We start from the raw sequence: 12,925 nt of genomic DNA on the forward strand, positions 1-12,925 counted from the left end.
TTTTACATGTAAGGACCAATAATAAGGTGCTGCTGACATTTGAACTCAGGATTTCCTGTTTACAAGACAGGCGCTTTAACCACTTAGCAACAGCACCTATTTTAGTGATACAGAAGGGATCATTAATTTAGTATTGGTGATCAAATTCTGTGCCTGTGTTAAAGTGTCTTAATATGTATTCTAATGTTAAACAAGCAATGATTCCTAATCTGTAAACAAGAATAGCTATGTTGTATTACAAAAGAACACATTTTAAACTCAATCCCATATTTTGAATAGTTCATAAATAAGTGTTTTACATATATTCATCAATATTGCTCAAATCTGGGGTTATATTTCATCTGCCTCTTGCTCATTGAAATACCATTTTGATTTTGCAATCACAGTATTGTTACTATAATATTGAAAACAATTTCAGTTTTTATTAGGTTTAAGATGATCTGTTCAACCGAAAGATAAATCAGACTTTTCTAATTGAATTGAATCGCAGGACGACTTAATGAAAATAGTTTTTTATATAAGAATGAGGAAAGCAAGGCACTGCTGAGATTTGAACTCAGGATCTCCTGTTTACTAGACAGGCGCTTTAACCAGCTAAGCCACAGCACCCTCTTGAAAATGCTTTCAGGAACAGTTTGCCATATGGTGTTCAAGAGAATCCTGAGTTTTTCACTTTCATAATCATTTCTCAGTTCAGAAAACGCTCTACTCAACTACTTTAGACGAGGATACTGATCCTATTCATAAACACCTCATTGATATATTGCTTATCTTGTTCATACATGTTTTAATCATGCCTTCTTTAAGAATGCATTACTTGAATTCAACTCTAGAATGATTTTTTATCTCTATTTTGCTCTTTGTCACTCTTTTTTCCCTTTTTCATTCAAAACATTACTTTGAAAATCTTCACAACACCACGTTTTTTTGTTTTTCAATTTAAGATGACCCATTCTAATGTTCACAGAACAACACTTTTCTTTTTAAATGTATTAAACATTTGTGTGATGAAAATTATTTTTACATGTAAGGACCAATAATAAGGTGCTGCTGACATTTGAACTCAGGATTTCCTGTTTACAAGACAGGCGCTTTAACCACTTAGCAGCAGCACCTATTTTAGTGATACAGAAGGGATCATTAATTTAGTATTGGTGATCAAATTCTGTGCCTGTGTTAAAGTGTCTTAATATGTATTCTAATGTTAAACAAGCAAGGATTCCTAATCTGTAAACATGAATAGCTATGTTGTATTACAAAAGAACACATTTTAAACTCAATCCCACATTTTGAATAGTTCATAAATAAGTGTTTTACATATATTCATCAATATTGCTCAAATCTGGGGTTATATTTCATCTGCCTCTTGCTCATTGAAATACCATTTTGATTTTGCAATCACAGTATTGTTACTATAATATTGAAAACACTTTCAGTTTTTATAAGGTTTAAGATGATCTGTTCAACCGAAAGATAAATCAGACTTTTCTAATTGAATTGAATCGCAGGACGACTTAATGAAGATAGTTTTTTATATAAGAATGAGGAAAGCAAGGCACTGCTGAGATTTGAACTCAGGATCTCCTGTTTACTAGACAGGCGCTTTAACCAGCTAAGCCACAGCACCCTCTTGAAAATGCTTTAATGAACAGTTTGCCATATGGTGTTCAAGAGAAACCTGAGTTTTTCACTTTCATAATCATTTCTCAGTTCAGAAAACGCACTACTCAAATAGTTTAGACGAGGATACTGATCCTATTCATAAACATCTCATTGATATATTGCTTATCCTGTTCATAAATGTTTTAATTATGCCTTCTTTAAGAATGCATTACTTGATTTCAACTCTAGAATGATTTTTCATTTCTATTTTGCTCTTTGTCACTCTTTTTTCCCTTTTTCATTCAAAGCATTACTTTGAAAATCTTCACAATACCACGTTTTTTTGTTTTTCAATTTAAGATGACCCATTCTAATGTTCACAGAACAACACTTTTCTTTTTAAAATGTATTAAACATTTGCGTGCTGAAAATTATTTTTACATGTAAGAACCAATAATAAGGTGCTGCTGAGATTTGAACTCAGGATTTCCTGTTTACGAGAGAGGCGCTTTAACCACTTAGCCACAGCACCTATTTTAGTGATACAGAAGGGATCATTAATTTAGTATTGGTGATCAACTTCTGTGCCTGTGTTAAAGTGTCTTAATATGTATTCTAATGTTAAACAAGCAAGGATTCCTAATCTGTAAACAAGAATAGCTATGTTGTATTAAAAAAGAACACATTTTAAACTCAATCCCATATTTTGAATAGTTTATAAATAAGTGTTTTACATATATTCATCAATATTGCTCAAATCTAGGGTCATATTTCATCTGCCTCTTGCTCATTGAAATACCATTTTGATTTTGCAATCACAGTATTGTTACTATAATATTGAAAACACTTTCAGTTTTTATTAGGTTTAAGATGATCTGTTCAACCGAAAGATAAATCAGACTTTTCTAATTGAATTGAATCGCAGGACGACTTAATGAAAATAGTTTTTTATATAAGAATGAGGAAAGCAAGGCACTGCTGAGATTTGAACTCAGGCTCTCCTGTTTACTAGACAGGCGCTTTAACCAGCTAAGCCACAGCACCCTCTTGAAAATGTTTAAGGAACAGTTTGCCATATGGTGTTCAAGAGAAACCTGAGTTTTTCACTTTCATAATCATTTCTCAGTTCAGAAAACGCACTACTCAAATAGTTTAGACGAGGATACTGATCCTATTCATAAACACCTCATTGATATATTGCTTATCCTGTTCATAAATGTTTTAATTATCCTTCTTTAAGAATGCATTACTTGAATTCAACTCTAGAATGATTTTTTATCTCTATTTTGCTCTTTGTCACTCTTTTTTCCCTTTTTCATTCAAAGCATTACTTTGAAAATCTTCACAATACCACGTTTTTTTGTTTTTCAATTTAAGATGACCCATTCTAATGTTCACAGAACAACACTTTTCTTTTTAAAATGTATTAAACATTTGCGTGATGAAAATTATTTTTACATGTAAGGACCAATAATAAGGTGCTGCTGAGATCTGAACTCAGGATTTCCTGTTTACGAGACAGGCGCTTTAACCACTTAGCCACAGCACCTATTTTAGTGATACAGAAGGGATCATTAATTTAGTATTGGTGATCAACTTCTGTGCCTGTGTTAAAGTGTCTTAATATGTATTCTAATGTTAAACAAGCAAGGATTCCTAATCTGTAAACAAGAATAGCTATGTTGTATTAAAAAAGAACACATTTTAAACTCAATCCCATATTTTGAATAGTTTATAAATAAGTGTTTTACATATATTCATCAATATTGCTCAAATCTAGGGTCATATTTCATCTGCCTCTTGCTCATCGAAATACCTTTTTGATTTTGCAATCACAGTATTGTTACTATAATATTGAAAACACTTTCAGTTTTTATTAGGTTTAAGATGATCTGTTCAACCGAAAGATAAATCAGACTTTTCTAATTGAATTGAATCGCAGGACGACTTAATGAAAATAGTTTTTTATATAAGAATGAGGAAAGCAAGGCACTGCTGAGATTTGAACTCAGGATCTCCCGTTTACTAGACAGGCGCTTTAACCAGCTAAGCCACAGCACCCTCTTGAAAATGCTTTAAGGAACAGTTTGCCATATGGTGTTCAAGAGAATCCTGAGTTTTTCACTTTCATAATCATTTCTCAGTTCAGAAAACGCTCTACTCAACTACTTTAGACGAGGATACTGATCCTATTCATAAACACCTCATTGATATATTGCTTATCTTGTTCATAAATGTTTTAATCATGCCTTCTTTAAGAATGCATTACTTGAATTCAACTCTAGAATGATTTTTTATCTCTATTTTGCTCTTTGTCACTCTTTTTTCCCTTTTTCATTCAAAACATTACTTTGAAAATCTTCACAACACCACGTTTTTTTGTTTTTCAATTTAAGATGACCCATTCTAATGTTCACAGAACAATACTTTTCTTTTTAAAACGCATTAAACATTTGCGTGATGAAAATTATTTTTACATGTAAGGACCAATAATAATGGTGCTGCTGACATTTGAACTCAGGATTTCCTGTTTACAAGACAGGCGCTTTAACCACTTAGCAACAGCACCTATTTTAGTGATACAGAAGGGATCATTAATTTAGTATTGGTGATCAAATTCTGTGCCTGTGTTAAAGTGTCTTAATATGTATTCTAATGTTAAACAAGCAATGATTCCTAATCTGTAAACAAGAATAGCTATGTTGTATTACAGAAGAACACATTTTAAACTCAATCCCATATTTTGAATAGTTCATAAATAAGTGTTTTACATATATTCATCAATATTGCTCAAATCTGGGGTTATATTTCATCTGCCTCTTGCTCATCGAAATACCATTTTGATTTTGCAATCACAGTATTGTTACTATAATATTGAAAACACTTTCAGTTTTTATTAGGTTTAAGATGATCTGTTCAACCGAAAGATAAATCAGACTTTTCTAATTGAATTGAATCGCAGGACGACTTAATGAAAATAGTTTTTTATATAAGAATGAGGAAAGCAAGGCACTGCTGAGATTTGAACTCAGGCTCTCCTGTTTACTAGACAGGCGCTTTAACCAGCTAAGCCACAGCACCCTCTTGAAAATGCTTTAAGGAACAGTTTGCCATATGGTGTTCAAGAGAAACCTGAGTTTTTCACTTTCATAATCATTTCTCAGTTCAGAAAACGCACTACTCAAATAGTTTAGACGAGGATACTGATCCTATTCATAAACACCTCATTGATATATTGCTTATCCTGTTCATAAATGTTTTAATTATCCTTCTTTAAGAATGCATTACTTGAATTCAACTCTAGAATGATTTTTTATCTCTATTTTGCTCTTTGTCACTCTTTTTTCCCTTTTTCATTCAAAGCATTACTTTGAAAATCTTCACAATACCACGTTTTTTTGTTTTTCAATTTAAGATGACCCATTCTAATGTTCACAGAACAACACTTTTCTTTTTAAAATGTATTAAACATTTGCGTGATGAAAATTATTTTTACATGTAAGGACCAATAATAAGGTGCTGCTGAGATCTGAACTCAGGATTTCCTGTTTACGAGACAGGCGCTTTAACCACTTAGCCACAGCACCTATTTTAGTGATACAGAAGGGATCATTAATTTAGTATTGGTGATCAACTTCTGTGCCTGTGTTAAAGTGTCTTAATATGTATTCTAATGTTAAACAAGCAAGGATTCCTAATCTGTAAACAAGAATAGCTATGTTGTATTAAAAAAGAACACATTTTAAACTCAATCTCATATTTTGAATAGTTTATAAATAAGTGTTTTACATATATTCATCAATATTGCTCAAATCTAGGGTTATATTTCATCTGCCTCTTGCTCATTGAAATACCTTTTTGATTTTTGCAATCACAGTATTGTTACTATAATATTGAAAACACTTTCAGTTTTTATTAGGTTTAAGATGATCTGTTCAACCGAAAGATAAATCAGACTTTTCTAATTGAATTGAATCGCAGGACGACTTAATGAAAATAGTTTTTTATATAAGAATGAGGAAAGCAAGGCACTGCTGAGATTTGAACTCAGGATCTCCTGTTTACTAGACAGGCGCTTTAACCAGCTAAGCCACAGCACCCTCTTGAAAATGCTTTAAGGAACAGTTTGCCATATGGTGTTCAAGAGAATCCTGAGTTTTTCACTTTCATAATCATTTCTCAGTTCAGAAAACTCTCTACTCAACTACTTTAGACGAGGATACTGATCCTATTCATAAACACCTCATTGATATATTGCTTATCTTGTTCATAAATGTTTTAATCATGCCTTCTTTAAGAATGCATTACTTGAATTCAACTCTAGAATGATTTTTTATCTCAATTTTGCTCTTTGTCACTCTTTTTTCCCTTTTTCATTCAAAGCATTACTTTTAAAATCTTCACAATACCACGTTTTTTTGTTTTTCAATTTAAGATGACCCATTCTAATGTTCACAGACCAACACTTTTCTTTTTAAAATGTATTAAACATTTGCGTGCTGAAAATTATTTTTACATGTAAGGACCAATAATAAGGTGCTGCTGAGATTTGAACTCAGGATTTCCTGTTTACGAGACAGGCACTTTAACCACTTTGCCACAGCACCTAGTTTAGTGATACAGAAGGGATCATTAATTTAGTATTGGTGATCAAATTCTGTGCCTGTGTTAAAGTGTCTTAATATGTATTCTAATGTTAAACAAGCAAGGATTCCTAATCTGTAAACAAGAATAGCTATGTTGTATCACAAAAGAACACATTTTAAACTCAATCCCATATTTTGAATAGTTCATAAATAAGTGTTTTACATATATTCATCAATATTGCTCAAATCTAGGGTTATTTTTCATCTGCCTCTTGCTCATTGAAATACCTTTTTGATTTTTGCAATCACAGTATTGTTACTATAATATTGAAAACACTTTCAGTTTTTATTAGGTTTAAGATGATCTGTTCAACCGAAAGATAAATCAGACTTTTCTAATTGAATTGAATCGCAGGACGACTTAATGAAAATAGTTTTTTATATAAGAATGAGGAAAGCAAGGCACTGCTGAGATTTGAACTCAGGATCTCCTGTTTACTAGACAGGCGCTTTAACCAGCTAAGCCACAGCACCCTCTTGAAAATGCTTTAAGGAACAGTTTGCCATATGGTGTTCAAGAGAATCCTGAGTTTTTCACTTTCATAATCATTTCTCAGTTCAGAAAACGCTCTACTCAACTACTTTAGACGTGGATACTGATCCTATTCATACACACCTCATTGATATATTGCTTATCTTGTTCATAAATGTTTTAATCATGCCTTCTTTAAGAATGCATTACTTGAATTCAACTCTAGAATGATTTTTTATCTCTATTTTGCTCTTTGTCACTCTTTTTTCCCTTTTTCATTCAAAACATTACTTTGAAAATCTTCACAACACCACGTTTTTTTGTTTTTCAATTTAAGATGACCCATTCTAATGTTCACAGAACAATACTTTTCTTTTTAAAACGCATTAAACATTTGCGTGATGAAAATTATTTTTACATGTAAGGACCAATAATAAGGTGCTGCTGACATTTGAACTCAGGATTTCCTGTTTACAAGACAGGCGCTTTAACCACTTAGCAACAGCACCTATTTTAGTGATACAGAAGGGATCATTAATTTAGTATTGGTGATCAAATTCTGTGCCTGTGTTAAAGTGTCTTAATATGTATTCTAATGTTAAACAAGCAAGGATTCCTAATCTGTAAACAAGAATAGCTATGTTGTATTACAAAAGAACACAATTTAAACTCAATCCCATATTTTGAATAGTTCATAAATAAGTGTTTTACATATATTCATCAATATTGCAAAAATCTAGGGTTATATTTCATCTGCCTCTTGCTCATTGAAATACCTTTTTGATTTTTGCAATCACAGTATTGTTACTATAATATTGAAAACACTTTCAGTTTTTATTAGGTTTAAGATGATCTGTTCAACCGAAAGATAAATCAGACTTTTCTAATTGAATTGAATCGCAGGACGACTTAATGAAAATAGTTTTTTATATAAGAATGAGGAAAGCAAGGCACTGCTGAGATTTGAACTCAGGATCTCCTGTTTACTAGACAGGTGCTTTAACCAGCTAAGCCACAGCACCCTCTTGAAAATGCTTTAAGGAACAGTTTGCCATATGGTGTTCAAGAGAAACCTGAGTTTTTCACTTTCATAATCATTTCTCAGTTCAGAAAACGCACTACTCAAATAGTTTAGACGAGGATACTGATCCTATTCATAAACACCTCATTGATATATTGCTTATCCTGTTCATAAATGTTTTAATTATGCCTTCTTTAAGAATGCATTACTTGATTTCAACTCTAGAATGATTTTTCATTTCTATTTTGCTCTTTGTCACTCTTTTTTCCCTTTTTCATTCAAAGCATTACTTTGAAAATCTTCACAATACCACGTTTTTTTGTTTTTCAATTTAAGATGACCCATTCTAATGTTCACAGAACAACACTTTTCTTTTTAAAATGTATTAAACATTTGCGTGCTGAAAATTATTTTTACATGTAAGGACCAATAATAAGGTGCTGCTGAGATTTAAACTCAGGATTTCCTGTTTACGAGACAGGCACTTTAACCACTTTGCCACAGCACCTAGTTTAGTGATACAGAAGGGATCATTAATTTAGTATTGGTGATCAAATTCTGTGCCTGTGTTAAAGTGTCTTAATATGTATTCTAATGTTAAACAAGCAAGGATTCCTAATCTGTAAACAAGAATAGCTATGTTGTATTACAAAAGAACACATTTTAAACTCAATCCCATATTTTGAATAGTTCATAAATAAGTGTTTTACATATATTCATCAATATTGCTCAAATCTAGGGTTATATTTCATCTGCCTCTTGCTCATTGAAATACCTTTTTGATTTTTGCAATCACAGTATTGTTACTATAATATTGAAAACACTTTCAGTTTTTATTAGGTTTAAGATGATCTGTTCAACCGAAAGATAAATCAGACTTTTCTAATTGAATTGAATCGCAGGACGACTTAATGAAAATAGTTTTTTATATAAGAATGAGGAAAGCAAGGCACTGCTGAGATTTGAACTCAGGATCTCCTGTTTACTAGACAGGCGCTTTAACCAGCTAAGCCACAGCACCCTCTTGAAAATGCTTTAAGGAACAGTTTGCCATATGGTGTTCAAGAGAATCCTGAGTTTTTCACTTTCATAATCATTTCTCAGTTCAGAAAACGCTCTACTCAACTACTTTAGACGAGGATACTGATCCTATTCATAAACACCTCATTGATATATTGCTTATCTTGTTCATACATGTTTTAATCATGCCTTCTTTAAGAATGCATTACTTGAATTCAACTCTAGAATGATTTTTTATCTCTATTTTGCTCTTTGTCACTCTTTTTTCCCTTTTTCATTCAAAACATTACTTTGAAAATCTTCACAACACCACGTTTTTTTGTTTTTCAATTTAAGATGACCCATTCTAATGTTCACAGAACAATACTTTTCTTTTTAAAACGCATTAAACATTTGCGTGATGAAAATTATTTTTACATGTAAGGACCAATAATAAGGTGCTGCTGACATTTGAACTCAGGATTTCCTGTTTACAAGACAGGCGCTTTAACCACTTAGCAACAGCACCTATTTTAGTGATACAGAAGGGATCATTAATTTAGTATTGGTGATCAAATTCTGTGCCTGTGTTAAAGTGTCTTAATATGTATTCTAATGTTAAACAAGCAAGGATTCCTAATCTGTAAACAAGAATAGCTATGTTGTATTACAAAAGAACACATTTTAAACTCAATCCCATATTTTGAATAGTTCATAAATAAGTGTTTTACATATATTCATCAATATTGCTCAAATCTGGGGTTATATTTCATCTGCCTCTTGCTCATTGAAATACCATTTTGATTTTGCAATCACAGTATTGTTACTATAATATTGAAAACACTTTCAGTTTTTATTAGGTTTAAGATGATCTGTTCAACCGAAAGATAAATCAGACTTTTCTAATTGAATTGAATCGCAGGACGACTTAATGAAAATAGTTTTTTATATAAGAATGATGAAAGCAAGGCACTGCTGAGATTTGAACTCAGGATCTCCTGTTTACTAGACAGGCGCTTTAACCAGCTAAGCCACAGCACCCTCTTGAAAATGCTTTAAGGAACAGTTTGCCATATGGTGTTCAAGAGAATCCTGAGTTTTTCACTTTCATAATCATTTCTCAGTTCAGAAAACGCTCTACTCAACTACTTTAGACGAGGATACTGATCCTATTCATAAACACCTCATTGATATATTGCTTATCTTGTTCATAAATGTTTTAATCATGCCTTCTTTAAGAATGCATTACTTGAATTCAACTCTAGAATGATTTTTTATCTCTATTTTGCTCTTTGTCACTCTTTTTTCCCTTTTTCATTCAAAACATTACTTTGAAAATCTTCACAACACCACGTTTTTTTGTTTTTCAATTTAAGATGACCCATTCTAATGTTCACAGAACAATACTTTTCTTTTTAAAACGCATTAAACATTTGCGTGATGAAAATTATTTTTACATGTAAGGACCAATAATAATGGTGCTGCTGACATTTGAACTCAGGATTTCCTGTTTACAAGACAGGCGCTTTAACCACTTAGCAACAGCACCTATTTTAGTGATACAGAAGGGATCATTAATTTAGTATTGGTGATCAAATTCTGTGCCTGTGTTAAAGTGTCTTAATATGTATTCTAATGTTAAACAAGCAATGATTCCTAATCTGTAAACAAGAATAGCTATGTTGTATTACAGAAGAACACATTTTAAACTCAATCCCATATTTTGAATAGTTCATAAATAAGTGTTTTAAATATATTCATCAATATTGCTCAAATCTGGGGTTATATTTCATCTGCCTCTTGCTCATCGAAATACCATTTTGATTTTGCAATCACAGTATTGTTACTATAATATTGAAAACACTTTCAGTTTTTATTAGGTTTAAGATGATCTGTTCAACCGAAAGATAAATCAGACTTTTCTAATTGAATTGAATCGCAGGACGACTTAATGAAAATAGTTTTTTATATAAGAATGAGGAAAGCAAGGCACTGCTGAGATTTGAACTCAGGCTCTCCTGTTTACTAGACAGGCGCTTTAACCAGCTAAGCCACAGCACCCTCTTGAAAATGCTTTAAGGAACAGTTTGCCATATGGTGTTCAAGAGAAACCTGAGTTTTTCACTTTCATAATCATTTCTCAGTTCAGAAAACGCACTACTCAAATAGTTTAGACGAGGATACTGATCCTATTCATAAACACCTCATTGATATATTGCTTATCCTGTTCATAAATGTTTTAATTATCCTTCTTTAAGAATGCATTACTTGAATTCAACTCTAGAATGATTTTTTATCTCTATTTTGCTCTTTGTCACTCTTTTTTCCCTTTTTCATTCAAAGCATTACTTTGAAAATCTTCACAATACCACGTTTTTTTGTTTTTCAATTTAAGATGACCCATTCTAATGTTCACAGAACAACACTTTTCTTTTTAAAATGTATTAAACATTTGCGTGATGAAAATTATTTTTACATGTAAGGACCAATAATAAGGTGCTGCTGAGATCTGAACTCAGGATTTCCTGTTTACGAGACAGGCGCTTTAACCACTTAGCCACAGCACCTATTTTAGTGATACAGAAGGGATCATTAATTTAGTATTGGTGATCAACTTCTGTGCCTGTGTTAAAGTGTCTTAATATGTATTCTAATGTTAAACAAGCAAGGATTCCTAATCTGTAAACAAGAATAGCTATGTTGTATTAAAAAAGAACACATTTTAAACTCAATCTCATATTTTGAATAGTTTATAAATAAGTGTTTTACATATATTCATCAATATTGCTCAAATCTAGGGTTATATTTCATCTGCCTCTTGCTCATTGAAATACCTTTTTGATTTTTGCAATCACAGTATTGTTACTATAATATTGAAAACACTTTCAGTTTTTATTAGGTTTAAGATGATCTGTTCAACCGAAAGATAAATCAGACTTTTCTAATTGAATTGAATCGCAGGACGACTTAATGAAAATAGTTTTTTATATAAGAATGAGGAAAGCAAGGCACTGCTGAGATTTGAACTCAGGATCTCCTGTTTACTAGACAGGCGCTTTAACCAGCTAAGCCACAGCACCCTCTTGAAAATGCTTTAAGGAACAGTTTGCCATATGGTGTTCAAGAGAATCCTGAGTTTTTCACTTTCATAATCATTTCTCAGTTCAGAAAACTCTCTACTCAACTACTTTAGACGAGGATACTGATCCTATTCATAAACACCTCATTGATATATTGCTTATCTTGTTCATAAATGTTTTAATCATGCCTTCTTTAAGAATGCATTACTTGAATTCAACTCTAGAATGATTTTTTATCTCAATTTTGCTCTTTGTCACTCTTTTTTCCCTTTTTCATTCAAAGCATTACTTTTAAAATCTTCACAATACCACGTTTTTTTGTTTTTCAATTTAAGATGACCCATTCTAATGTTCACAGACCAACACTTTTCTTTTTAAAATGTATTAAACATTTGCGTGCTGAAAATTATTTTTACATGTAAGGACCAATAATAAGGTGCTGCTGAGATTTGAACTCAGGATTTCCTGTTTACGAGACAGGCACTTTAACCACTTTGCCACAGCACCTAGTTTAGTGATACAGAAGGGATCATTAATTTAGTATTGGTGATCAAATTCTGTGCCTGTGTTAAAGTGTCTTAATGTGTATTCTAATGTTAAACAAGCAAGGAATCCTAATCTGTAAACAAGAATAGCTATGTTGTATCACAAAAGAACACATTTTAAACTCAATCCCATATTTTGAATAGTTCATAAATAAGTGTTTTACATATATTCATCAATATTGCTCAAATCTAGGGTTATTTTTCATCTGCCTCTTGCTCATTGAAATACCTTTTTGATTTTTGCAATCACAGTATTGTTACTATAATATTGAAAACACTTTCAGTTTTTATTAGGTTTAAGATGATCTGTTCAACCGAAAGATAAATCAGACTTTTCTAATTGAATTGAATCGCAGGACGACTTAATGAAAATAGTTTTTTATATAAGAATGAGGAAAGCAAGGCACTGCTGAGATTTGAACTCAGGATCTCCTGTTTACTAGACAGGCGCTTTAACCAGCTAAGCCACAGCACCCTCTTGAAAATGCTTTAAGGAACAGTTTGCCATATGGTGTTCAAGAGAATCCTGAGTTTTTCACTTTCATAATCATTTCTCAGTT

At 31.9% G+C, this 12,925-nt stretch overlaps 15 non-coding genes across 15 annotated transcripts; all 15 read right to left on the reverse strand.

Annotated features, from left to right (window-relative positions):
• Positions 1-535: 535 nt before the first annotated feature.
• TRNAT-AGU (transfer RNA threonine (anticodon AGU)) lies at positions 536-609 on the reverse strand. The gene has a single exon. It is a non-coding gene; the product is annotated as a tRNA-Thr (tRNA).
• A 944-nt stretch (positions 610-1,553) lies between these two features.
• On the reverse strand, positions 1,554-1,627 carry TRNAT-AGU (transfer RNA threonine (anticodon AGU)). The gene has a single exon. It is a non-coding gene; the product is annotated as a tRNA-Thr (tRNA).
• A 945-nt stretch (positions 1,628-2,572) lies between these two features.
• On the reverse strand, positions 2,573-2,646 carry TRNAT-AGU (transfer RNA threonine (anticodon AGU)). The gene has a single exon. It is a non-coding gene; the product is annotated as a tRNA-Thr (tRNA).
• Positions 2,647-3,078: 432 nt separating this feature from the next.
• Positions 3,079-3,151, reverse strand: TRNAT-CGU (transfer RNA threonine (anticodon CGU)). The gene has a single exon. It is a non-coding gene; the product is annotated as a tRNA-Thr (tRNA).
• Positions 3,152-4,609: 1,458 nt separating this feature from the next.
• Positions 4,610-4,683, reverse strand: TRNAT-AGU (transfer RNA threonine (anticodon AGU)). The gene has a single exon. It is a non-coding gene; the product is annotated as a tRNA-Thr (tRNA).
• Positions 4,684-5,116: 433 nt separating this feature from the next.
• TRNAT-CGU (transfer RNA threonine (anticodon CGU)) lies at positions 5,117-5,189 on the reverse strand. The gene has a single exon. It is a non-coding gene; the product is annotated as a tRNA-Thr (tRNA).
• Positions 5,190-5,628: 439 nt separating this feature from the next.
• TRNAT-AGU (transfer RNA threonine (anticodon AGU)) lies at positions 5,629-5,702 on the reverse strand. The gene has a single exon. It is a non-coding gene; the product is annotated as a tRNA-Thr (tRNA).
• A 946-nt stretch (positions 5,703-6,648) lies between these two features.
• On the reverse strand, positions 6,649-6,722 carry TRNAT-AGU (transfer RNA threonine (anticodon AGU)). The gene has a single exon. It is a non-coding gene; the product is annotated as a tRNA-Thr (tRNA).
• Positions 6,723-7,668: 946 nt separating this feature from the next.
• Positions 7,669-7,742, reverse strand: TRNAT-AGU (transfer RNA threonine (anticodon AGU)). Its single transcript has one exon. It is a non-coding gene; the product is annotated as a tRNA-Thr (tRNA).
• A 946-nt stretch (positions 7,743-8,688) lies between these two features.
• TRNAT-AGU (transfer RNA threonine (anticodon AGU)) lies at positions 8,689-8,762 on the reverse strand. Its single transcript has one exon. It is a non-coding gene; the product is annotated as a tRNA-Thr (tRNA).
• A 945-nt stretch (positions 8,763-9,707) lies between these two features.
• On the reverse strand, positions 9,708-9,781 carry TRNAT-AGU (transfer RNA threonine (anticodon AGU)). The gene has a single exon. It is a non-coding gene; the product is annotated as a tRNA-Thr (tRNA).
• Positions 9,782-10,727: 946 nt separating this feature from the next.
• On the reverse strand, positions 10,728-10,801 carry TRNAT-AGU (transfer RNA threonine (anticodon AGU)). Its single transcript has one exon. It is a non-coding gene; the product is annotated as a tRNA-Thr (tRNA).
• A 433-nt stretch (positions 10,802-11,234) lies between these two features.
• Positions 11,235-11,307, reverse strand: TRNAT-CGU (transfer RNA threonine (anticodon CGU)). Its single transcript has one exon. It is a non-coding gene; the product is annotated as a tRNA-Thr (tRNA).
• Positions 11,308-11,746: 439 nt separating this feature from the next.
• On the reverse strand, positions 11,747-11,820 carry TRNAT-AGU (transfer RNA threonine (anticodon AGU)). The gene has a single exon. It is a non-coding gene; the product is annotated as a tRNA-Thr (tRNA).
• Positions 11,821-12,766: 946 nt separating this feature from the next.
• On the reverse strand, positions 12,767-12,840 carry TRNAT-AGU (transfer RNA threonine (anticodon AGU)). The gene has a single exon. It is a non-coding gene; the product is annotated as a tRNA-Thr (tRNA).
• Between the last annotated feature and the right edge of the window lie 85 nt (positions 12,841-12,925).

This window comes from Triturus cristatus, chromosome 8 (genome assembly GCF_964204655.1).
Source record: "Triturus cristatus chromosome 8, aTriCri1.1, whole genome shotgun sequence".
NCBI classification, from domain to species: Eukaryota; Metazoa; Chordata; class Amphibia; order Caudata; family Salamandridae; genus Triturus; species Triturus cristatus.